This window comes from Sus scrofa, chromosome 17 (genome assembly GCF_054392235.1).
Source record: "Sus scrofa isolate SSC_HxYL_T2T_F1_AM1 chromosome 17, Sscrofa_HxYL_maternal_Yorkshire_Landrace_v2.0, whole genome shotgun sequence".
NCBI lineage: Eukaryota > Metazoa > Chordata > Mammalia > Artiodactyla > Suidae > Sus > Sus scrofa.
In genome coordinates, this window is record NC_139399.1 from 46,356,930 (window position 1) to 46,383,709 (window position 26,780).

The 26,780-nt window shown below is 42.5% G+C and overlaps 1 protein-coding gene and 1 pseudogene across 9 annotated transcripts in view; one reads left to right on the plus strand and one right to left on the minus strand.

Moving 5' to 3' along the window:
* The window catches only part of UQCC1 (ubiquinol-cytochrome c reductase complex assembly factor 1), a 113,719-nt gene that overhangs the window by 19,690 nt on the left and 67,249 nt on the right, over positions 1-26,780 (minus strand).
* Positions 7,808-8,216, plus strand: LOC100627485 (small ribosomal subunit protein uS8 pseudogene; annotated as a pseudogene).

Consider the following 26,780-nt stretch of genomic DNA (forward strand, 5'->3'; position numbering starts at 1 on the left):
GTGGAGACAAAGCTGCTACTGGTAGCAGGCTAATACAAAAATTTGTTGGAATGAATGATAAAGGGTGCCTAGAGTTGCTGACTAAAGCATAAGGAATATATCAAATTTACCATAACAAAGTACAAAAAGGTGGCAGGGCAGGTTTTAGTTGTCTTTCTAGTGGTTAGTAGTGACATCCTCAACACTTTGAAATATCAACAGCATGAGCTACAGTCATTGCACAGTAACAGGCTAATGTGCACTGAACATCAGCAAGTCTATTTAAATTTAATGTTAGAAATGAGCTCACTGTGCAATATTATGTGAAATACATAGATACAGGTGAAAGCACAGAGAAGGGCACATGGAGAGACCAAATCTACATGTGTGCATGTAACTCACTTACCTGCATTATGACTAAAAGATCTAGGGAGGATCTTTTTAGCAAAGATCACAAGATGTAACAGATAAGACTCTGCGTGTGCATATGCGAATGTGTGCACACACATGTGCACACATGTATGCATTAGGCAGGCCCCAAAAGAACTGTGTTAAAACCAAGAAGAAAAGAAAATATGAAAAGATAGACAATCTTTTTCCTTCTTGAGAAAATGATGTCAACATTTGAGTAAATCATGTTCCTGATGTGATGAAAAGCCAAGCTAAACAAGGCATGAGATAATCCTTACATCTCATTTTAATACGTCACTTCAAACTTAACACACTAAGGAGGCTTGCTACATTGAACCTCCTCCTAAAATATTCTTCCTTATGTTTACTTATTTATTTGTTTTTAAAGTCCCAGTTTTACTGCTTGGTATCTGAATATTCAAGATCTACATAGCCTGATAATGTCCTGAAAAAGAAGGTACACAGCTTTCAACTACTTAACCTTAAATTTCTGAATGGTTACTGGACCCTTTTCCCTAGGCTTGGAAAAGAGCAAAACAAGAGATGGCTGTTTTTGGAAATTACAGTCATTTACCCTCTTGACAAGTCATTCAAATACACCAGTAAGCCCATAATCACCTTGAAAAGAAGCTCATGAGGTGCATTAAGTTCCTAGGAAGATCACACTATCATGCCGTTTTAATTTTCCTTCATGTCAAGACATACAGATAAGAGGGAGATAGCTATAACCTATTCTAATTTCTGAAGTGTTTGATTGTATACCATAGGGCAAGTCTTATGAACACTCCAGAGGTGTTGACAGTGGCTTCAAAGAAGGGCTGTTTTAACAACAGAACTGATGGCACAAAGTCTGAAAGGAAGCAATACCAGAGGGGTCTCCAATGAAAATCTGTACTGCTAATAATTATGAAAGTGGTGGCAGTAATGGTGAATATACATCACATTTGATTTGATAATGTTTTCATGCATGATTTTATTTGTGTGCCTCACAACCATAATAACTTTGTCCTCCAAGAGCTCATAGCATAACTGGTGCTCCAATTCTATAAACAAGGAAACAGAAGCTCGAAAATGTTAAGTAATTTGCCGCAAAGTTACACCCTGATGTGTGCTAGCAGTGCTGGAACTTTTATCTCAGACAGCTGGTACCTAGTAGCTGGTACCTCTAGTATTTTCTCTACACAGTCACAGCTTACTGCTTCTGATAAGTCATATCAGATGGAGAACTGGAGTTCCCTGGTGGCCTAGGGATTAAGGATCTGGTGTTGTCACTGCTGTTGCTGCTGTGGCACAGGTTCAATTCCTGACCCAGGAACTTCTGCATGCGGTGTGGCCAAACCAAAAAAAAAAAAGAATCACAGAAGCAAAAAGCTAAAATTGTTGATTTTAGTAATTTGGAAAACAAAAAATGGAAATGACTTTAAATTACTGAAAATTCACTAACACCTACCCTTCTGAAACTATTCCAAAAAATTGCAGAGGAAGGGACACTCCCAAACTCATTCTATGAGGCCACCATCACCCTGATACAAAAGCCAGACAAAGAAAATTATAGGCCAATTTCACTGATGAACATAGATGCAAAAATCCTCAACAAAATACTAGCAAATCAAATCCAACAATACATGAAAAGGATTGCACATCATGACCAAGTGGGATTTATCCCAGGGATGCAAGGATTCTTCAATAATTGCAAATCAATCAGTGTGATACACATCAACAAACTGAAGAATAAAAACCATATGATCCTGTCAATAGATGCAGAAAAAGCCTTTGACAAAATCCAACACACCCATTTCTGATAAAAACCCTTCAGAAAGTGGGCATAACGGGAACCTACCTCAACATAATAAAGGCCATATATGACAAAACCACAGCGAACATCATTCCCAATGGTGAAAAGCTGAAAGAATTCCTGCTGAGATTAGGAACAAGACAAGGATGTCCACTCTCACCACTACTCTTCAACATAGTTCTGGAAGTCCTGGCCACGGCAATCAGAGAAGTAAAATAAAAGGAATCCAAATTGCAAAGGAAGAAGTAAAACTATCACTGTTTGCAGATGATATGATACTACACCTAGAGAATCTTAAAGACTCTACCAGAATAGACTCTATCTATTCATCAATGAATCTGGCAAAGTCACAGGATACAAAATTAATACACAGAAATTGACTGCATTTCTATATACTAACAATGAAAGATCAGAAAAAGAAATTAGGGAAGCAATTCCATTTACTATCACATCAAAAAGAATACAATACTTAGGAATAAACCTATCTAAAGAGACAAAAGACCTATACTCTGAAAACTATAAGACGCCAAGGAAAGAAATCAAAGATGACACAAAGAGATGGAAAGACATACCACACTCTTGGATTGGAAGAATAAATTTATCAAAATGACTATACTACCCAAGGCAATCTACAGATTCAATGCAATCCCTATCAAATTACCAAGGACATTTTTCACAGAATTAAAACAAAATATTTTAAAGTTTGTTTGGAAGCACCAAAGACCAGAATAGCCAAAGACATCCTGAAAAAGAAAAATGGAGCTGGAGGAATCAGGCTCCTGGACTTCAGACTATACTACAAGGCAATAATCATCAAAACTGTATGGTAGGAGTTCCCATCGTGGCACAGTGGTTAACGAATCCAACTAGGAACCATGAGGTTGCGGGTTCGGTCCCTGCCCCTGCTCAGTGGGTTAAGGATCCGGTGTTGCTGTGAGCTGTGGTGTAGGTTGCAGACGTGGCTCGGATCCCGCACTGCTGTGGCTCTGGCGTAGGCTGGTGGCTACAGCTCCAATTGGACCCCTAGCCTGGGAACCTCCATATGCCACAGGAGCGGCCCAAAAAAATAGCAAAAAGACAAAAAAAAAAAAAAAAAAAAAAAAAAAAAAACTGTATGGTACTGGCACAAAGACAGAAATATAGATCAGTGGAACAGGACAGAAAGCCCAGAATTAAACCCACGCACCTACAGTCAACTAATCTATGACAAAGGAGGCAAGAATATATGATGAAGAAAAGACAGCCCCTTCAATAAGTGGTGCTGGGAAAATTGGACAGCCACATGTAAAAGAATGAAATAGATCACTTCCTAACACCATACACAAAAATACACTCAAATTAAAGACCTAGATATAAGACCAGACACTATAAAACTCTTAGAGGAAAACACAGGCCAAACACTCTCTGACATGAACAACAGCAACATCTTCTCAGACCCACCTCCTAGAGTAAGGACAATAAAAACAAAAATAAACAAATGGGACTTAATTAAACTTAAAAGTTTCTGCACAGCAAAGGAAACCCTACACAAAACAAAAAGACAACCCACAGGAAGGGAGAAAATATTTGCAAACGAATCAACTAACAAGGGATTAATCTCCAAAATTTATAAACACCTTCTGCAGCTCATTCCAAAAATACAAACAAACCCACCAAAAAAGGGCAGAAGATCTATACAGACAATTCTTCAAAGACATACAGATGGCCAAAAAAACACATGAATAGAAGTTCAACATCACTAACTATTAGAGAAATGCAAATCAAAACCACTAAGTACCACCTTAACATCGGCCAGAATGGCCATCACCAAAAAGACTACAAACAGTAAGTGGTGGAGAGGGTGTAGAGAAAAGGGAACCCTATTACACTGTTGGTGAGAATGTAAATTGGTGCAACCACTGTGGAAAACAGTATGGAGATTCCTCAGAAAACTAAAAATAGAATTACCATTTGATCCAGCAACCCCACTCCTGGGCATCTATCCAGAGAAAACCATGACTTGAAAAGATAGATGTACTCCAATGTTCATTGCAGCACTACATACAATAGCCAGGACATGGAAACAGTCTAAATGTCCATCGACAGAGGAGTGGATCAAGAAGACGTGGTACATACACACAAAGGAATATTACTCAGCCATTAAAAGGAACGAAATAATGGCATTTGCAGCAACATGGGTGGGCCTAGAAATTTCCATGCTAAGAGAAGTCAGTCAGACAATGAGACACCAACATCTAATGCTATCACTTACATGTGGAATCTAAACAAAGGACACAATGAACTTCTTCTGCAGAACAGATACTGACTCGCAGACTTTGAAAAACTTATGGTTTCCAAAAGAGGCAGGTTGGGGGGTGGGGGGATGCACTGAGGGTTTGGGATGGAAATGCTATAAAATTTGGTTGTGATGATCGTTGTACAACCAAAAATGTAATAAAATTCACTGAGTGATAACAAATAAAAATTAAAAAATAAAGTGTTGAAAAATCATCCTAGAAACAAAATGAAATTCAGCAAGATCAAATGCACAGTAGCATATGTAGACCTAAATAAATAAACAAATAAAAGGATGAAGGAAGGGCCTAACTAGGTAGTCATAATTAAGACCTAGGAAAATAATCCCTGATCATGAGCTGATAAATGAGAAATGCAAAAAGGTAATAATAAATGGACATATAAAAAGAAACACAATATACAAAGGTCATAAAGCTTTCTTTCCTCTATTAGTGTAATAGTCAAGAGTCTTTGTTTTAGCTACAGTACTTAAAAGAATATGAAGAAACCAGAGAAATTTCAATGAAGAATGTCAGATGGGAATGACCACATTGGGTTTGCACTGGTCACAAGCCAGGACAGCAGGTTTTATGGCCAAGAAAAACACTCAGAGGCCATTTCATGGGTTGGCCTGGTTGCTTACACCATCAACCTCAATGGATCAGTAGATCTTGGAAGTATTCTAATTTTGTCTGAGGTGAAAATCACTCTCTCTGAATCCCTTCCTTAGAAAGCCTTCCTACTTGCTCCCAACTCCAGATGAGTTAGTAGGCTGCTTATCCTGGAAACTTGTCCCCCCACACAGAAACAGTCTAATCAGATTCTTGTTTCTGAGTAGAAACATCTAAAGATAAAAGATAGCTAAAACTGGATCATCCCAAAGAGACCACCAAATTCCTATTACTAACCCTAGGGTCCCTGACCTTCCTTGTATCTTTCCTTCCTAAGGCCTCTTTTCCATTCTGGGAGCCTTAGTTAGCCTCCAATAAATTCCTTTGTCTGCTTAAATTAGCTGTAGTGTCTGTGACTTGCAATCAGTGGATATAGTGTCATTTATAAACTCAATAAAACTTCTCCACAATGATACAACATTAGTTAAAATTTGTCAAATGCCTACCATGAGCAACTGTATTAAAAACTTTGTGTTATCTCTTTAATCTTCACAATAATCCTAAAAAGGGAGTGTTATTGTCCTCATTTTATAGAAAAAGAATCACTTCGTTTTCTGTGAAGTCTTTCAAGCTCTCCTAAGCTTGCTGCTTTTTCCTTCATGTGGTTTGCAATATTTACACCAGGAAGACTTACTGTGTTATTTTAATAATCTGTTTACAAGTTGCTCCCTCAACTCACACTGCATTAGACTGTGAGCTCCTTGAGGGCAAAGACCGCACAATACTCAGCAAGTGTCTGTAGAATGAATCAATGTAATATTTCCTGTCATAGTTATCTCTTATATTATTGATGCCATGCACTTGTACAAATCGTTAAGAAGCTCCCTGAGCAACTGTGTATACATGCTCCTGCTGTTTTCAAACACAACTCTACTCTAGCCTGAGGAGGCCCAACTTCTGTCCTTTCAGTCTGTCTTCACATGACCTCTGAAACTCCACACCCCTCTCAAAGCAATCCCTTCCACTGAAACAAGTTTCAAGATCATTTCTATTTCCACTGCTACCATCTGCTAGAGTTCTAGATTTGGAGTCAAAATACATACGCAAGCAGTTTAAGGTAAAAAGGAGAGATTCTCATTGAAAAGAAGAGCTTCGCGACTGTCAGGATAAGAAAATATGAAGTCGGCAACGGAAGTTTTCCTCTCACTGGTCAGTCTAACAAGATAATAGCCAAGACTCTCTGACATGAACAGATTACACATTAACAGACCTTTGATCCTTGACTGCTCTGTAACAAATGCTATGGAAGACTTTCTAAGAAGTGCTTTTCTGCTTACATTTCCAAGTTTAAAAAAGGACTGATGCCCTGCAAATAAGTGCCAATACATTAAAGTTTAAATCAGGCTTTGGCTTTCTGTCATTAAACATAAGATTTAGAAAGTTGAAAACAGTTTAATTTATTAGGGGTCACTAATGGCCAATAAGCAAGATAGAACTAATCAGCAAGACAATTATCTTAAGTACAAACAAAGGATAATTCCATTAACACCTACTAGGATGGCTATAATTAAAAAAAAAAAAAAGGAAAATAACAAGCATTGGTGAGGATATAGAAAAACTGCAACCTTCATGCACTGCTAGTGGGAATGTAAAATAGTACAGCCACTATGGAAATTTGTATGGTGATTTCTCAAAAGGTTAAACATAGGGAGTTCCTGTCATGGCGCAGCAGAAACAAACTGACTAGGAGCCATGAGGTTTCAGGTTCTATCCCTGGCCTCGCCTCAGTGGGTTAAGGATCTGGTGTTGCTGTGAGCTGTGGTGTAGGTCGAGGACATGGCTCGGATCCTGAATTGCTGTGGCTGTAATGTAGGCTGGCAGCTGTAGCTCTGATTAGACCCCTAGCCTGGGAACCTCCATATGCCGCGGGTATGGCCCTAAAAAGCAAAAAAAAAAAAAAAAAAAAAAGATTACACATAGAACTATTCTATGACCCAGTAATTCCACTCCTAAGTATATATTCAAAAGAACTGAAAGGTGAGACTGGAACAGACATTTGTATACTAATGTTCATATCAGCATTATTTATAGTAGCCAAAAGATAGAAACAAAGTGTCATTAACAGATGAACAGATAAACAATACGTGGTATAAACATTCAAGGGAATATTTATTCAGTCCTAAAAAGGAACAAAATTTTGATATGTAAAGAGTTCTAAGCACAGCTGCGTAGACAGATTTGCCATTGTTGTTTTACTGAAGTATAGTTGATTTAGAAAGTTGTGTTTCAGGTGTACAGTAAAACGATACATACAAAGTATAGCAAAGAACATATATATATATTTTCAGATTCCTTTCCATTGTAGGTTATTATAAGATATTAAATATAGTTCCCAGCACTACTGGACAAATTTTTTTTTTTTTTTTGTCTTTTTGCCTTTTCTTGGGCCGCTCCCATGGCATATGGAGGTTCCCAGGCTAGGGGCTGAATTGGAGCTGTAGTTGCCAGCCTACGCCAGAGCCACAGCAACGCGGGATCCGAACCGCGTCTGCAACCTACACCACAGCTCACGGCAACGCCAGATCCTTAACCCACTGAGCAAGGGCAGGGATTGAACCCGAAACCTCATGGTTCCTAGTCGAATACGTTAACCACTGCGCCACGACAGGAACTCCTGGACAAATTTGTTTTTTAAAAGTATAAACCATTCTTCCTCTTTCTGACATCTCTCCTTGCCGTCACAATGGTGTGCATGAATGCCCTGGCTGATGCCCTCAGGAACATCAACACTGCCAAAAGGAGAGGCCAATGCCAGGTTCTTATTAGGCCATGCCCCAAAGTCATCGTCAGGTTTCTAACTGTCATGATGAAGCATGGTTACACTGGCGAATTTGAAATCATTGATGATCCTAGAGCTGGGAAAATTGTTGTGAACCTCACAGGCAGACTAAATAGGTATGGAATTATCAGCCCCAGGTTTGATGTGCAACTCGAAGATCTAGAAAAATGGCAGAATAACCTGCTCCCATCCCGTCAGTTTGGGTTCATTGTACTTACAACCTCATTCAGCTGGCATCATGGACCATGAAAAAGCAAGAGGAAAACACACAGGAGGGAAAATCCTTGGAATCTTTTTCTAGGGATGTAATACATATATGCAAATGAAAAGTACAAACCATAAAGTTGAGTGAAGGACCAGAGGCAGGAATGTCAGAGAAGGCTGCTGCAATGGCTCAGGTAAGGGTTGGTAAGAAACTGAGTTACTGTAAGTGGCAAAGGAAATAAAGAGGAAAAAGCCCAGCATGATCACAGGATTTGATTACCAAGTGAATGTGGAAGAGAAAGTGAGGCCATGGCTTGCACAGAATCAGACCTCACTGAATGCTTGCTGAAAAAAACAATGCGACCATTATAAGCAATCGCAAGTTGATGACTTTCTGACCCTGGCAGCACTAAGCGTAGACAACCAGTCTTGTAGGGTTTTAGCAATCACGGTGCCCTCAATGTCTCCTCTGTTGTGGTAATGGAAAATCTTACTTGGACAAGATGTAATATGAGCAAGATGTGTATTTAGCTTGAGCCCGGCAGGCGTCTCCAGTGGAGCAGCAGTATAGCACACCAGGGCCTAGGAGCCCAAGCCCCTTTCCCAGTAATGTGTTCACGACATGTCAGTGGCCATCATTCCTCTGGGTCCTCTGCATTCTACCTGTAGCTATGAGGTCTGATTTCAGTTAGGAAAATGATGCCGACACACCTAGGTTTCCAGAGATACTTGCACGCTCCCAGTTGCACCCTGGACCTCACGGTTGCATCTGTAAGTGCAGAAAAGCTGCAGGCACAACTTTGCTTTTTAAATGATTTTTCTATTAAATTTAGGCAGACTGTGGACAGTGGAAAACTACAGGATGCTTGTTCCCCATCAACATTAGCCACCTCTAATGTACAAGCCAAAGAGTTGAAAACGGATAATTAGCAAGTTAGAGGTTCTTTGCTAATGGAGCCTGGCACTGTCACTTGTTCTGGTGCTAAGGATTTAAACAACCTAGAGGACCTACAGGCAACAGTGAGCTCAATGACCCCCGCCAGAGTCCTTTCCTACTAGTTCCAGAAGAAACATCATGTTGCCTGGACAGCAGCATCTTCTCAGAGGATCCAAAAATCTAGCCCCTTCCCATCCTGAGATTCCTAGTCCTTTTATCAAAGAGTCCTGTCCTCTGCAGTAATGGGCAGGAAAAGAGACTGGATCCCCTAATTAATGGAATCATACATGTTAACTGGTGGATCCAGCTGGGCAAAGGAGGTCAAACCAAAGTCTACAGCCCTGAACAGTAAAGTGGACATGTCCATTGCTCTGTATGGATCAGAGAATGCATGTTTTTCACTGTTGTTTCCTTACTGCTTACTGTTCAGAACCATACGATTTTCAAAATACTGACCCTGTGGCAATCTGAGTAAGAAGCTGTTCCCTGATGTAGAGATGAGGAAACAAGGCTCAGAAAAGTCAGATGACTGGACTAATTATCACTCAGCTCATAAATGCTCAAGATGCTCACAGAAACAAGGTGTTCTTTCTCCTAGTCCAAGGTTCTTTTATCTTAAGACTCAAACAGGAGTGACTCAAAGACTCAAAAAGGAATTTTGTGGAGTTCCTTTTGTGGCTCAGCAGGAAACAAACCCAACTAGTATCCATGAGGATGCGGGTTCGATCACTGGCCTTGCTCCGTGGGTTAGGGATCCAGCATTGCAGTGAACTGTGATGTAGTCACAGACATGGCTTGGATCTGGCGTTGCTGTGGCTGTGGTGAAGTTCCCAGACCCCTAGCCTGAGAACTTCCATATACTGAAGGTATGGCCCTTAAAAAAGCAAAAACAAACAAACAAAAACGTCAAACAGAATTGCCTTTCAGATGATAGCTTATAGAATTCTGTAAAAGTATCCTGGGAATGGCTGGGCCTGGATTCTGGGCAGGAGTGATAAGATCACTCCTGTTCAAGCAATGAGGAAGCCAAGAGGGAGGCAAGGAGTAACATTCAGAAACCCCCTGAAAATGGAACGGACACTTGGCCTTAGGAGCTCTGAGAGAGATCTCATCTCTACAGGGCAATTCTTTTCACCCTCTTTTGTCCTGTATAATGTTCTTAAAAGGATAAGCATTTTACAAAGGAAAAAGAAAACCCCTATTGGAACACTTATCTGTTAAAGAGATGCTCTGTCTAGTGATCCGTATACAAGTCCCACTCAGACCTAAGAAATGCTCTGAAACCTAAGTTCTGGGCCCAAGCAGCTCTATTTCTCCACCTTGTGACTCTGGAGTCTTGTTTTTTCCATCCAAACTATGCGAAATTGCCTTTCTTTTTTCTTTTTACGTTACCACATGAGATAAAAATGCTAGCAGTAAAGTTTATAGCAGCAAATAGCTATCTCAGTCCCAGGTACTATTCAAAGAGTCTCACACGTGATAACTCATTTAAGGCCCACAATAAAGGAGGTAATACAGCTATCCCTATTTCACAGAGAGAAAACCGAGATTAACACAGAGATTAAAGATCTTGCCCAAGGTCACATAGCTGGGGAGGGACCTGAGCCCAAACAATCTGGCTAAAGTGTCCAAGTGCTCTCACCACTGTGATACTGCCTTGGAAGGGAGGTGACAAACCCAACCAACTCCTCCACCTGAGGCAAGGGCCTGGCAGTGTCCCCCTCCCTTCAGCACCTGGAGGCTGCCTATGTCCTGTGCCATCCTGCTAGCACTCTCACCCCTGCTCTGGGACAGGTTCTCTAGGAAGTCTCAGCAAAAACAAAACAAAACCCAGGTGAACTCTATCTTACTTGTTCATCTATTTGGTTTGGAACTTAACCTACAAAAGATTCAACTTCATTTTTCTTCTTGGCATAGACTAGATCATAAACCCTGTAACATCATTTCTCTAAGGTATACTCTTCACCAACGGCACTTAAGGATTGGCATGTGGTGAGAGACCAACATGTTCCTTGAAAAAAAATAATAAATGAGTGAAAACAATCCTTCATAGAGCCACGCAAATTAATGCTGCTGGACATAGTGGGAAAAAGAATTCAGTAATGCCATCATCATCCAACAAATGTATATTTGTGCTAGCCATGCACCAAGCACTGTTTTAGGAGTTAAGGCTACAGCAACAAACAAGAGGCAATTCCTGAACTCCTGGAGCTTACATTCTAAGAAGGGAGGAGGGGTCACAGTAAGCAAAATAAAATATATGATGTTAGATAGTAATTTCGTGTCATCACCCTAATCCTGTCATTCAAGGTCCCTAAGACGAGAACTGCCTGTGTGTAGTGTAATAGATGTGAGGATACATTTGGAGCCTGCTGTTGCTAAAAGTTGGTAAGCACTGATGTGAGGTAGGAGAAACTACTCAAGGACAGAACCAGGGCTGTTTGATGGAAGCTTTACTATATAAATTCCTGGAGGACAAGGCCAAATGGTCCCATCAGTATCCCCAACACAACGCAGGTACTAAGTGAACACTTCATGATGGTGCAGGGCATCTGGGTACTGTACGGAAGGGAGAAAGGGAATCCCCATGCCTCCACATGGATCACTCTGCTTTGCACCATCTTGCCAGATGAGAAAGAGTCAAGGGGATAGTTGAGGAAAATTAATCAAGAATATATTATTCCGAATATACTTTACCTAGCACAAATGTCTCAATACCTGTGTCAATTCTTGAAAGGATTATCTTTAATTCATTCTTCTCTTCCCCTTGAAGCTTCTTGCAATCCAACAAAATTACTTGTTAAATATATCAAGGGCAGAAGCATTTCCTGTGTACTTAGAAAGTGCCTTGCTCTGAGCTGAGCCCTAAGGAGGTTACTCAAGGATGCCCCATGACCCTTATACTTAAAAAATTTATAATCATACTGGTAGAAGAAGACACAAATGTTAATCTGGATGCATTAGGAAAGATTACAAGAGAAGACAGCAGAACATGGACAGGCAGAAACTGGAAGAAAAGCTGGGCAGACATAAGACATAAAATGATGGTGAAGGACAAGGAGCCTTCTCCTTGTCCTTCACTGGTTAAGGGGTATGGTGCACATCTATCATGCAGTGGGGAGCCCTTGTGGGTTTCTGTTTGATGAGTATTTGACATAAGTAGTGTTACAAAAGATGAGCAAGGCTGTTAAATGATTTGCATGATGGATCTAGGATGAAGAGAGTCAAGGGGGGGTGGTGACCACTGAAGGAGCAGACAGTGAATTTAGGTGAAATGTCGGGACCAGTTCTGAGGGTAGGACAACTGAAGTCCTGATAGCGGTTGTTTTAAAGAAGGGCCCCTTGTAGTTCTTCCTGCTCCTTTGAACACCAGAGATATCACACCTACGACACATATGGCTGACACTCAGAAAAGATCAGCTAAAACAATGGCAATCGACATGGAGGAAAAAAGTTCCTGCTTTGCAGCTAGGTCTCTGCAGCTCTAACCAACCCCATAGGATCATTCAGCCAGCACTTCAGGGGAACAATCGGGAAGAAGAGTGTTATAGCTCTCTCACCAACGGATCCAGAAATACTCACAACACATCCAGGGCAGCTGCAATCAATAAAGAGCTCCTCTGTATCCTGGGTCTGATCTTTTGGCTTCCAGAACTTTTTTACATAGCAATCCTGACTTTAGCAGAGCCACTGCCCTCTAGTAGTGTCCAGTGCAGGGATAAATCCACAGGGGAAAAGAGCAGACAGCTGCCTATTCTGTGGTAGGATACGAAGTGAAGGGCAATATCAGTCTTGCCTTACTCCAAGAGCTCCTCATGGCACCACTGCAACCACTCATTCCACACATGCTATTTACAAAAAGCTTCCATTCAAATGCAATGTCATCTGGGACCATTAGAACATTCTTTCTATTAGCATTCATCGACAATTTGGTGTTAAAGTTTATCAGATAAGGCAGTAGTAGGGAGCTGATTCTAATGAGTTAAGAATAGACTGAGGAGTTCCCGTTGTGTCTCAGCAGTTAACAAAACTGACTGGCATCCATGAGGACGCAGGTTCAATCCCTGGCCTCGTTCAGTGGGTTAAGGATCTGACGTTGCCATGAGCTGTGGGGTAGGTTGCAGATGAGGCTCGGATCCAGTGTTGCTGTGGCCCTGGTGTAGGATGCCGGCTATAGCTCCGAGTGGACGCCTAGCCTGGGAACCTCCATATGCTGCTGGCGCGGCCCTAAAAAGACAAAAAAAAAAAAAAAAAGACTGAGTTCACTCACTCATCCACCAACACTTGATAAAGGCCTATTATGTACTAAGCACTGCACTAGACACAGGAACACTGACCTTAAGAAAGACCAAAAGAGGTTTGTAAGATAGGAAGACAAAAATGGATGAGTAGGGTAGCTCTAGGGAACAGCAAAGTTGGTAGAATGATGGCAAAGGTGATGATATAATATAATGAAAAGAGCAATTGAATGAATCAGCAGTGAGTTTTAATTTTTGCCCTGTTACTAATATGTGACACTGAATAAGCCATTTTTCTCTCCAGGACCAAGTGTCCTCAACTGGAAAAGATTAAATTAGGATTATTCTTGTGGAGAGTTCTCATCGTAGCTCAGTGGTAACGATTGCAACTAGTGTCCATGAGGACGCAGGTTCAACCCCTGGCCTCGTTCAGTGTGTTAAGAATCTGGCATTGCTGTGAGCTGTGGCGTAGGTGGCAGACACAGTTCAGATCCCGTGTTGCAGTGGCTGTGGCATAGCCAGCAGCTGCAGCTCAGATTCAATCCCTAGCCTGGGAACTTCCATATGCCATGGGTATGGCCCTAAAAAGGCAGAAAGTATTATCCTTTGGTTGTCAAAATTCTGGGGGATTGCCAGGCACTGAAGTGGCACAAAATATAAACACTGACTGCTTAGCAGTTCTGATCAGCTCAAGCAATCTGGACTTCCCTAAGCCTCTGGGGGTCATCACCAAGTGGGATTCTTCTGACGTCCACATCTACCCACTGCTTCAAACCAGACAACTCTAGCACAATCTGAACCCTGCATTTGTCCCCAAACCACTCTAGTCTCTTTGAGCTAAGGATATTAGGGACAGAGCCAGTTCTTCCAGAGCTACAGGGCAAATTACTATTTACTCTTATAAATCTATCCCAGGTCAGAAAATTCTTTTTCTTTCTTTCTTTCTTTCTTTTTTTTTTTTTTTTTTTTTTTTTTTGCTTTTTAGGGCCACACCCTCTGCATATGGAGGTTCCCAGGTTAGGGGTCTAATTGGAGCTGTAGCTGCTGGCCTATGCCACAGCCACAGCAACACAAGATCTGAGTCGAGTCTGTGACTTATACCACAGCTCTCGGCAATGCTGATCCTTAACCCATTGAGCGAGGCCAGGGATCAAACCTGCATCCTCATGAATACTAGTCCGATTTGTTTCCACTGCACCACAACAGAAACTCCAAAAATTCTTATCTCAGAGATTTTTTTTTTTTTTTCCCCTGAGCTGGAAGGGTCCTTAGAAATAATTTGGTCCAGGCTCTTCATCTGAATCTGATTAGTGGTAGAACCAAGTTTAATTCCCTGCCCTTGTAGCTCCAAGACCAGTGAGTGGTTTTTCAACTCTCCCATCCTCTGTTTCCTCTAGAGGGAGGATCCTCTTTGGCAGGCAACTCAGCTGGAGGACCAAAACCACAGTAGATGATAAACATCTTCTGTCTTTGAAAGAGAAGAGGTATAGCCATAAACAAATGCGTTCAAAAGACCAAAGAAAGTAGAGTTCATTTGAAATCTGAAGAATTTTAGCAAAAGGGCATAGGACGAGGATGAAAAGCAGTAGAGTGGGGACCCTTAGAATTCCACTGAACGCTTAATGGGAATTGTCTCTTACTTGTCCCATAAGCAGGTACAAAAGACAAGCCTGCTGATTCTTAACCCCAGCGGCTAAACTACCCAAGGCCCAGAAAAGGGGCAACACACACAGTTTACACCTTTTATTATTCTGATAGAAATTTCTCTCCAGGGAGCAGAAAGGGGTCAAAAGTCCAAAACCAAAATTATATATCTTTATAAGTCAGAGCAAAGAAGCATTACAGCAGACAGTTATTATTAAAAAAAAAAAAAAGAAGAAAAGAAAAAAAAAAGCCTCAGTGAACAGAGCAGAGTAGGAGGTGTTAGAAAACTCACTCCCAGTAATTTATTTGCTGGGAACCACAAAGGGCTTTCCCAAGAACAGCAAAAACACCATTAATTTCCCCAGTACCTTCCTTTCAAAGGACTCCAAACACTTCACACATATCGTTTTAAACTGTCCTCAAAGGCTCCAAAATAAGGGGTTACTATTTCCCTAGGTTCAGATGGAGAAACTAAAACATTCATGCCAGCCCTGTATACCCAAGTCATCCTAACAGATTCAGCCAACATCAACTGAGTGTCTGCTATATGCACGTGACCCATGCCAGGCAGACTGGCGATTCAAAGACAAAAGACATGATCTCCATCCTCCAGAAAGTCAGAATCCAGTGAGGCATGACAAGTGTGTACATAAATCCTTTTGAAATAGGGCAGCCTATGCCAACTAAGTGTTATAGAAAAGGTTCAAATTCAGTGCCCATTTTATCAAATGACTAAAATGTGCCATATACTGTGCCAAGTCTTTACTAACATCATATTAAGTCACATACTGTGTGGCTTAGAGAGAAAGAGATAAGAGGTAAAGAGACTTGCCCACAGTTTCAAGACCATACTATGGCAGAGCAGGATTAGCACTCAGGTCTGTCTGGCTCCAAAAGCCCCTATGATGGGAGCCAACTGCTTGGGAAAATGGCCTTTGGACAATTTAGCAGAGAGTGCGCACTCCTTAGAGGGAAAGAACGGAACACAGGAGCCATCACTGGGTTGCTGGGGAAATGGCCTGTTTCCTCAGCCCAAAACTGCATATACACGTGCTAATCTGGATTTTCCATCATAGGACTGTTCTTGTGGGTCAAGAAGCCAAAGGCAAGTGTCTTTTAGAAAGGAACAGAGCTCTCTCTGGGCAAAGAAGTGTTGCAATGTCCTGAGCACTTCATGTTCTGTTGGAGGGCACTGAAAGTGGATCCAGGAGTTCCCATCATGGCTCGGCAGTAACAAACCCAACTAGTATCCATAAGGACACGGGTTCCATCCCTGGCCTTGTTCAGTGTGTTAAGGATCCAGTGCTGCCATGAGCTGAGGTACAGGCTGCAGACAAGGATTGGATCTGACGTTGCTGTGGCTGTGGCATCGGCTGGTAGCAACAGCTCCAATTGGACCTGTAGCCGGGGAATTTCCATATGCCACAAGTGTGGCTCCAAAAAGACAAAAAAAAAAAAAAAAAGAAAGAAAAGAAAAGAATAGAAAAATGCATCCAGGCCAGAGGGTGCATGATCTCCTGGCTAGCTGGCTGTGACAGAAAGTCAACAGCCTGTGGGAGCAGGGCCTGGTAGTCATGGTATACATGCTAGCAGAGCATCCTTTTCTCAGAGCTGGAATGGAACTCCTGCAGGGGAAGAAGTCTGCTGGTGACGGCTCGGCAGAGCTCACCTGGTGGGGGTAACCTTTGCCTCTTTTGCCAAGGAACAAAGATAGTGCCAGACTTGGAAAAAGAAGAGCTTATGGGACAGCAGGCTACTGCCCCTAGACCAGACAGATTACAGAGAGCAGAGTCACCCCTGGGGAATCCCTGGGTCTTAGCAAGGGCCAGGTTAATATATATTATACATATAAAAAACCTCTACCTTAAGCCTCTGGGACATGAAGCAGATGGGGGAAAGAGAAGGCCCTCCAAACTCTGGGAGCAAAGTTGAGCCTGGACTAAGGAAGTCCAGTCTCCAGTCTGCAGTCTTCCCATTTAATATGCATGATCTTTCTGCAACTGTTTTCAAATCTTGATCTCAACCTAACAAAGCAACAACAAAAATGCTTTGATGGGTAAAAGTGAAATAGTTAAGTAATAACGTGTCTGTCAGAAAAGGAGGATAATGAATAATTACATCAAAATATCTACATAAGGGAAGCTCTCTGTACTTTCTGGAAGTCATGGCAATGGGAAAGCAGGATTGTTACACCATTCTCATTGTTAAATAAAGAACCACAGAAGTTCATCAGGGCAGGGAAAGTCGTTAATTCTAAATGCAGAGAGGCTCATATACACACGAGTGAATGTGTATGTGCACACACGCTTATACCATTTCTCTTTCCAACAGGAACAGGGCAAACAGCTCTCCAGAGCCCTGCTGCCTCTCTGACACCACACTACCGCTGCATGCAATGAAGTACTTCAACAGTTAAAACATTTTTGTGCCAATATTTTAAGAGTGCAGAAGGTTCCAAATTACATGTAAAATAAACAATGCCAGACTGTGAAAACTCTTGGCTGCAACGTTCTGTGATGTTAACAAGAGTTTCTTTATTACTGTAACCTTTCAGAAGTGAATAAAAATTATTTCTCTGCCCTAGTTTTGCCCTCCAGTAAAAAGGAAGAGAACAGTGACCATGGAAAGAGCTGTACAATGACCTCTCATGACGGCTAGGAGGCTGGGAAGGAGGCAGTTTAAAACACAAAGCCTTCCATATATGTTTCTAGTCAAAGGTTAGAATTTACATTGTGCTATACTGATCATATTGTAAAATTTTACATTCTTGATGTTTTTATGTAACTAAAACCTTTAGGTGGATGAAAGGGCATCTGCAAGAGACCAACTAAGCTACTCCTATGGAGAAAACCCAAATCTTCATCAAGACTCCTTAACCATTCAGTGAATCTCTGTACTCAGAAATTGAGTCTGAGGTGCCCTTAAAAATCGGAAGATCTATGGGTGGCTAGGACTTGTTGGAGGCACAGAAAGATCTCAAAATGGAGCTAGTCTAGATAATCTGTTTTCACCATTGCAGGAAAAGGAGGGAAAAAGTCCCCAAAGGCAAACATGCTTGTGTCCTCTCACACCTTTCTGCCTTTACCCACAATGTTCCTCTGCCCAGAATGTTCTTGTCTAGCAAACAATTATCTGAAAAGATACAACCTAAATGTCATCTACCCCAAGCTTTTCTCCTCTGGGCAGAGCAATTTTTAAACATCATGATCTCTTACAATTATAATCACCTGTCTGTACGTTTGTCTTCTCCTACTAGACTGAGGAGTCAGGGACAGTATCTTTGTCATCTTTGTATCTCTAGTACCGAGTAGAATACCTAGAAATTAGCAGACCCCAATAAAATGGATGGGTAGATGGGTAGAACCTTGTTTGCGTCTGGGAACAGAAATCAGACAGAGAATGATGAACTGCTAAAAAAACAGAACACAAGCTCTGGGATTTCACACAAGGCTAGCTTTTCAGACTTTCACAGAGTTGCAGGACGTTAATTCTGGAAGAGAATTTAGAAATCATCTAGCTCTCCTCCCCAGAGAGGTGAGGTGACATGACTTACTCAAGCTCACCCAGAGAGTGGCTGGGCTGGCCAGAACTCCTGCTGTTATACCACAGCGTCCCTTCTCTTTCATTTCTTTCTTTTTTTTTTTTTTTTTTTTTTTTGTTGTTGTTGTTGTTGTTGCTATTTCTTGGGCCGCTCCCGCGGCATATGGAGGTTCCCAGGCTAGGGGTCCAATCGGAGCTGTAGCCACCGGCCTACGCCAGAACCACAGCAACGCAGGATCCGAGCCGCCTCTGCAGCCTACCCCACAGCTCACGGCAACGCTGGATCGTTAACCCACTGAGCAAGGGCAGGGACCGAACCCGCAACCTCATGGTTCCTAGTCGGATTCATTAACCACTGCGCCACGACGGGAACTCCCCTCTTTCATTTCTAAAACTTTAAGTATAAATATTTATTTGGCAATAAGATGAGCCTACAGATTATGAGAATGTTATTGCATTATAAGCAAATGAACAAGGGATATCACACTAGGAATTCAAATTTGAAATAAAATACAATATTAGAGGAGCTCCAGTGTAGCTCAGGGAGTTAAGGATCCAGTGGTGTCACTCAACGGCCCCGGTCACTGCTATGGAGTGAATTCAATCCCTGGCCCGGGAACTTCCACATGCCCCAAAACCAACTAACAAACAAAAACCCAAAAAGCCAATATCTGAGTTACTCAAAAAACTAAACAGCATACCATATGACCCGGTAATTCCACCGTTAGGTATATACTCAAAAGAACTGAAAACATATGTTCAGATAAAAACCTACACATGAATGTTCACAGTAGCATTACTCAAAAATGTCAAAAATGGAAATAGCCTGAATGTCAGTAATAGAATGATGGATAATAAAATGTGGTATATCCATATAATGGATTATTCATAAAAAGTAATAAAGTACTGAAACATTCTATAACATGGATGAACCCTGCAAACACTATGCTAAGTAAAAGGAACCAGACACAAAAGGTCACATATTATATGATTGCATTTATATGGAATGCCCAGAATAGGTAAATTCATAGAGATAGAAAGCAGAGTAGCAGTTGCCACGGGCTGAGGGGAGGAGCAATGAGAGTGACTGCTAATGGGCATGGGGTTTCTTTTCAAGGTGATGAAAATGTTCTGGAATTAGACAGTGGTGATGACTGCAGAACACTGTACATTTACTAAAAAGCACATTCAAGGAGTTCCCATTGTGGCTCAGCAGTTAACAAACCAGACTAGTATCTATGAGGACACAGGTTCGATCCCTGGCCTTGCTCTGTGGGTTACAGATCCAGTGTTGTAATGAGATGTGATATAGGTCACAGATGCAGCTCGGATTCTGTGTTACTGTGGCTGTGGTGTAATCCAGCAGCTACAGCTCTGATTTAACCCCTAGCCTGGGAACCTCCATATGCTGTGGGTGTGGCCCTAAAAAGACCAAAAAAAAAAAAAAAGCACATTCAAAATGGTGAATTTTGGGAGTTCCCGTCGTGGCGCAGTGGTTAACGAATCCGACTAGGAACCATGAGGTTGCGGGTTTGGTCCCTGCCCTTGCTCAGTGGGTTAATGATCCGGTGTTGCCGTGAGCTGTGGTGTAGGTTGCAGAGGCGGCTCGGATCCTGCGTTGCTGTGGCTCTGGCGTAGGCCGGTGGTTACAGCTCCGATTGGACCCCTAGCCTGGGAACCTCCATATGCCACGGAAGCGGCCCAAGAAATAGCAAAAAGACAAAAAAAAAAAAAAAAAAAAAGGTGAATTTTATGCACATGAAATTATGTCTTTTGGGGTGGGGGGGCAAGCCTGTGGTATGTGGAAGTTCCTGGGCCAGGGATCGAACCTGCACTACAGCAGTGACCAGAGCCAAGCAGTGACAACACTGGATCCTTAGCCACTAGGCCACCAGGGAAATCCTAGTTTTCACTTTTGAACTAAGCAGAATGAAAAATCTTAAGCAATGGTGGGAATGGGAAAAAGCTGTCCCCTTATCCAACATGCTGGCCTCATTTTAATTTATCTTAAGCCCACCTTTCTGCCTTTTCACCAGACCCCTCCCCCTCATGCCCTTCTCTAGGAACACATCTAGGTGTCTCCTGAATTCATTTATTGGGTTTGCCACGCACAGCATAATACTGCCTTTGTTAGGCCTCTCCGAGCAGTGTTCAGTCTCAGTGTTCCTCTACTCTTAAAAAAACATAACCAAGGAGTCTCTGAAAAATAATTGTAAAATCAGCGAAGTTAAATTCAGACGATGTGGAGACATTCAGACTCTAAATGCTGGAAAAAGAAACAAATTCGCAACATTGTTAGCATTCTCATCTGTTTTTTTTCCCCCTTAATCTCTATCAGTTCTGTTGAGAAGGAAACCTCTGCTGTATTGGATTAGAAATACTGAATAAAAGGGCCTCAGGCTTGGGACTGCACTGAAGAAATGGAATGCCTCTAGATTCACAAAGAGCTATCAATTTGGTCTTTGGTAATAAGACAGGGGAGAAGGAACTTGCTATGAGGTTGATTTCTACCCTCCACCACAGAGATATATATCATCCTATAGCAAAGTAGACGCTGGACTGGGAACCAGCATATCCTAGCATTGGTTCTCATTCTGCTGTTTCCTAATTGCATGATCTTGGGCAAATCAATTAACTTCTCTGGGACTCCAGTTCCCCCCACAGAAGTGAGAGAGTGGGAACAAATCTATAGCCCTTAACTTGAGACGTGTATCAAAAATCTTCTGGGGAGGTTTTTCAAAATACACACATCTAAAAAAAAAAATACACACATCTGAGCACCTTCAGATTAAGAGAATTCTCTGAGGCTGCTAGTCTAATATTCTAAGGTTCAGCTACCCTATAAAGCGGATTAAAACTATAAATGATGGGAGAGTCAGGGAACCCATGTGTCAGGGCTGGGAAGAATGAACCTTTTTTTGGGGGGGGGGATGGGTAAGAGAAACTGAAATCATTCATTAGGAGTTCCCGCTGTGTGGAGTTCCCATCATGGCTCAGTGGTTAACGAATCCGACTAGAAACCATGAGGTTGCAGGTTCCATCCCTGGCCTCCCTCGGTGGGTTAAGGATCCAGCATTGCCATGCGCGGTGTAGGCTGCAGACTCGGCTTGGATCCTCCATTGCTGTGGCTGTGGCGTAGGCCAGAGCTACAGCTCTAATTAGACCCCGAGCCTGGGAACCTCCACATGCCGTGAGTGCTGCCCTAGAAAATACAAAAAGACAAAAAAAAAAAAAAGAGTTCCTGCTGTGGCACAATGGAATTGGTAACATCTTGGGAGCACTGGGACATAGGTTTGATCCCCAGCCTCGCACAGTGGATCAAGGATCCCATGTTACCACAGCTGCGGCTTAGGTCAAGACTGCGGCTTGGATCTGATCCCTGGCCTGGGAGCTCCATATGCCATGGGGCAGCCAAAAGGGGAAAAGAAAAAAAAGAAAGAAATCATTCATTTAGTCAGCATTTGGAAGACAGTGCTGGCCAGACACTAACAGAAGCAAGTACATATGCTCACTCCACCAAGTATATGAGTGGTGACTACATTAGGCACTCTGTATAAGACACTATGAATCCTAAGATCCTTACCCCACTTAATGGGCATGACCTACACAAACCCATAATTACGGTGCAGGATGATATCTCAGAAATCTGCGCAAAGTGCTGCAGGAATAGAGATAGGGGAATAGCCAAGAATACTATTATTACTGTGAAAAGCTTCTTGGAAGAGGTACTATCCAGCTTATCTTCTAGTGCCATGAGCAGGGGAGACACACGGTGAAGACCACTTCAGAGAGAGAGAACTGCATGAAAAAAAGCACAGAAGCATAAAGGAACATGAAATACTATAGCAAAAGTGAAAATGAGTGGAACAGGTGTGCGCGCGTGCGGGCACACACACATGCTTGAGCATGAACATCTGAGTATTAGAAACGCTTGTTGGAAATTAGATTAGAGAAGTAGGCTGAGGCCAGAATGCAAAGGCCCTTCTCCCAATTTTTCACTTTGAAAAGCTTCAAACTTGTTTTTTTAACAAAGATGTAAGAGTAATACAACAAAAACTTGTATGAACTTTAGATTCACGATTGTTACTATTTTGTGACATTTGCTTTCTCTCTATCCATTCACATGGACTCTTTTCTTTTGCTAAATCATTTGAAGCTATCTAAACAATTTCACCCCTAAATACTTCATCTATCTTCTAAGAACAAGAACATTCTCCAATATAACTATGAAGGGTTCTACACGCCACTGCTAGGAAGCTTGAATTTTGACCCTCGGTGATCAAGACAGAGGAGGGACTTAGAAAGAAAAGCAGCCTGGGGAGTTCCCACTGTGGTGCAGTGGGTGCAGAATTGACTACAGCGGCTCATGTTGCTGTGGGGGTGTGGGTTCAATTCCTAGCCCAGTGCAGTGGGTTAAAGGATCCAGCGTTACCACAGATGTGGCAAGAGGTCAGAGCTGCAGCTCGGATTCAACCCCTGGCCTGGGAACTTTCATATGCTGTGGGTGTGGCCATTCAAAAAGAAAAAAAGAGGAGTTCCCGTCGTGGCGCAGTGGTTAACAAATCCGACTAGGAACCATGAGGTCGCGGGTTCAGTCCCTGCCCTTGCTCAGTGGGTTAACATCTGGCGTTGCCGTGAGCTGTGGTGTAGGTTGCAGACGCGGCTCGGATCCCGCGTTACTGTGGCTCTGGCGTAGGCCGGTGGCTACAGCTCCGATTCAACCCCTAGCCTGGGAACCTCCATATGCCGTGGAAGCAGCCCAAGAGATAGCAACAACAACAACAACAACAACAAAAAGACAAAAGACAAAAAAAAAAAAAAAAAAAAAAAAAAAGAAATAAAAGGGTTCCCGTTGCGGCACAAAGGAAATGAATCTGATAAGCATCCATGAGGATGCAGGTTTGATCCCTGGCCTCACTCAGTGGGTTAGGGATCCAGTGTTGCTGTGGCTGTGGTATAAAGAAAGAAAGAAAGAAAAGAAAAGCAGTTTATATGGTGGCAGAGTTCAGCAGTGGGGGAAAGTCCAGAAACTAGTTAGGAGGCCAGGTACAATAAAGGTAAAATGACGGGGACTGGCATGAGGCAATGGAACTGAGGAGAGGATACAATACAGAGATATTTGGGGAAGAAAAATGATAAGACAACTAAATGAAGAGGATGAGGCAGTAGTTGAGGACAACTCTAAGAATTCTAGCTTGAGGGACACTGGATTGGTGGTGATGACATCAGAAGTGAGAGGAGGTCCCACTATGGCGCAGCAGGATTGGTGGCATCTTGGAGGCACCCTTGGGACGAGGGTTTGATCCCTATCTGGCACAGTGGGTTAAGGATCCGGTGTTGCCGGGAGCTTCGACTTAGGTCAAGACTTCAGCTCAGACCTACCTGATCCCTGGCCCAGGAGCTCCATATGCCGTGGGGGTGGGGTGGGGGGAGTGAGACAGAAAACACAGGAAGAACAGGTTCCTGGAGCTCTTCATCCCGTCTCCTGAGTGAGATTTATCTGGGAGTAGCATGAGCGACCCCTGAGAGGTGTGGAAAATGGCTTTAGCCTTGCCTGATGCACACAGCTCTAAGCAGTATTACAACTAAGGTACAAAAGACATCGAATGGGCAAGATACCCAGAGAGATTGGAGGCAAAAGAAAAGGATTCGGGTGGAGAGGTAAACAGTTCTGAAATGATGACCTGAGCTGGGAATACTTAGCTCGAGGAGTACGTAAGAAGGTATTAGGGAAAGGCAGGACTATGCCAGTGCACTGAGGCAGTCGGGGCTTTGAAAAATAGAATTAGGTCACTGTTTCTCCTACAGAAATTCCATGAGGTAAACTGAAGATAGAAAAACAGGATCAAATTCACTTATTTATTTGGTCAAAGCACATTCATTGAATGCTTACTAAACACAAAGTTCCACTGAGGCATGGTAGAAGTACAAAGACAAACAAGTAGGAGAGTTCCTACTGTGGCAAGGTGGGTTAAGGATCCAGCATTCCTGCAGCTGTGGCTTGGATTGGATCCCTGGCCTGGGAACTTCCATATGCAGCGAGGGCGGCCGAAAAAGAGAAAAAAAAAAAAACCCAAAAAACAAACAAACAAAAAAAGGAACTCGACCTCAGGAAACTCATAATCTATAACTGAAGGTAAAATGACCACGAGAGAGATAAATGACCATTGTGCACAGGTAGCAGTTTCATGCTTTATTTAATTTCAAATACAGAACAGTTTATAACTTCTCCCTCTTTTTTTGGGGGGGGGGGGCACATGTGCAACATATGGAAGTTACCAGGCTAGGGGTTGAATCGGAGCTGTATCTGCTGCCTGCGTCACAGCAACACAGGATCTGGGCTGTGTCTGCAACCTATACCACACCTAAAGGCAACACCGGATCCTTAACCCACTGAGCGAGGCCAGGGATCGAATCCGTATCCTCTTGGATATTAGTCAGGTTTGTAACCACTGAGCCACAACAGGAACTCCCTACAACTTCTCTTTCAGGGACACTCCCTAGACTGAAGTGAATCCAGTATGCCACTCAAAAGGACAGGTGACCTGAGCCAGCAAACTGGCATTCTAGTTGTATGCACCTAGGCTTCCAGTCAGTTAGAAAACCACTTAAAGCACACCCTCCATGCACTCTTGCTACCTCACAAGGTCTGAGGATAGGAAACTTATGTAGAGGATGGAATGCATCTAGTCTAGGGGTACAATCTTCAGGTGGTCCTGCTTAAGTTCATGAGCCAATTTCAAAATTGAATTGCTCTGCCTTCTAAAAATTTAGCCTTCTCTCCCCTAATAAATAAGTATCTACCCCAACAACTTAGGACATTTTAAAAACGTTCAACAGAACAGTTGATATTGGAAAACAAACATGTATTCTTATTTTAAAGGTTTCGAGCCCAGGGGATTGCTCTGTATTTACACTCCATCATTCATATTACTGGCCACAAAAATTATACCCTAAGGTGGTTCTTGCCTTTTAAAACAAAACCTTTAGGGAGTTCCCAATGTGGCCCAGTGGTTTATGAACCTGACTAGTATCCACAAGGATGTAGGTCTGATCCCTGGCCTCGCTCAGTGGGTTAAGGGTCTGGTATTGCTGTGAGCTGTGGCGAAGGTCACAGATGCGCTCGGATCAAACTTTTGGCCGTCAGTTTTAATTCTGGCCTAGGGATACAAAATATAGCAAAAAATTTTACTTCATGGTAAAACAGGAGTTTGAGTGAAGATTTTTGTAGGGGGAGAGAGGGATGGGAATGAAATTACAGAGGCCTGGAAGGAAATTTCCAGAAAAACTAAGGTACGTGAAATTCTTATTTCTACTGTCTTTTATAGATTTAAAGCCTTTTCTGGTTTAAAAATGTAAAGTACCTTACGTATAAATGGTTTTTTTTTGATCAAATAATTCCACTAGAAGATGAGGAAGCATGGACAAAGAGAAACTGAGTAGAGATAATTTCTCATTTCTTTGTCTTCCAATATTTTAGAATAATGGGCAAATAAATATCCTCAGAATAAAAAGAACAGCTCTCCATCCCACTTTTTCCAACACTTATAATGGGCTTCAGAAACATCCTCTTTCCTCAGATACTTACTGGGCACACATTCAGCCAAGGAGCAAGGAGAGGCATTTTAGAGAACACAAAGAGGGATGCAGGTGATCCCACCCCCAGGAATTTACCCAGAAGGGGCCAATACACATGAATGACGGTGATATAAAATAGAGACAGGAAGATCCAGAAGGGTCCAGATAAACTATGAAGGTGCTCACAGCGAAGGAAAACCGAGATCGGCTTCCAATTTGACAGGGAAAGATGTGAAGGAATCGGGGCTGGCGTGTTGGAGCAATCTAGGTGTGTACACCGCATGAGGAAAGACACAAGACAGGAAGAGCAGGACATTCAGCTTGGCTGCAGTGAAAATATGTGAAGCAAGGAATGAATGTTATGTTCACTGAGTGTTTACTATGCGCCAGGCGCATGTGCCAGAGGTTTCTCATATTTAAGGTTCAAGAAGAGCTGGGGAAATGAGTTTGGAAAGGTGGTCTGGAGTATGATCACAGAGGACCTTGCAAAGCAAAACGCTGGTTCTGAAAAGCAAAGCAGAATCTCACAAAGGAGTCCGGCTCAGCCCACAGCTCCTCCACCTCTTCCTAGGCCCTCTGCACCATTCCATCAAGCAGCTCTGCTACAGAGAGAGCAGGAGACTCTGGGACAGGAGATTCATCCTTATGCTGGAAGGATGCTAGCAAGAAATCATCTGACATCCTGCTGAGTCAACTGGCATGCCAGGGACCACTGATGAAGATAAACTTG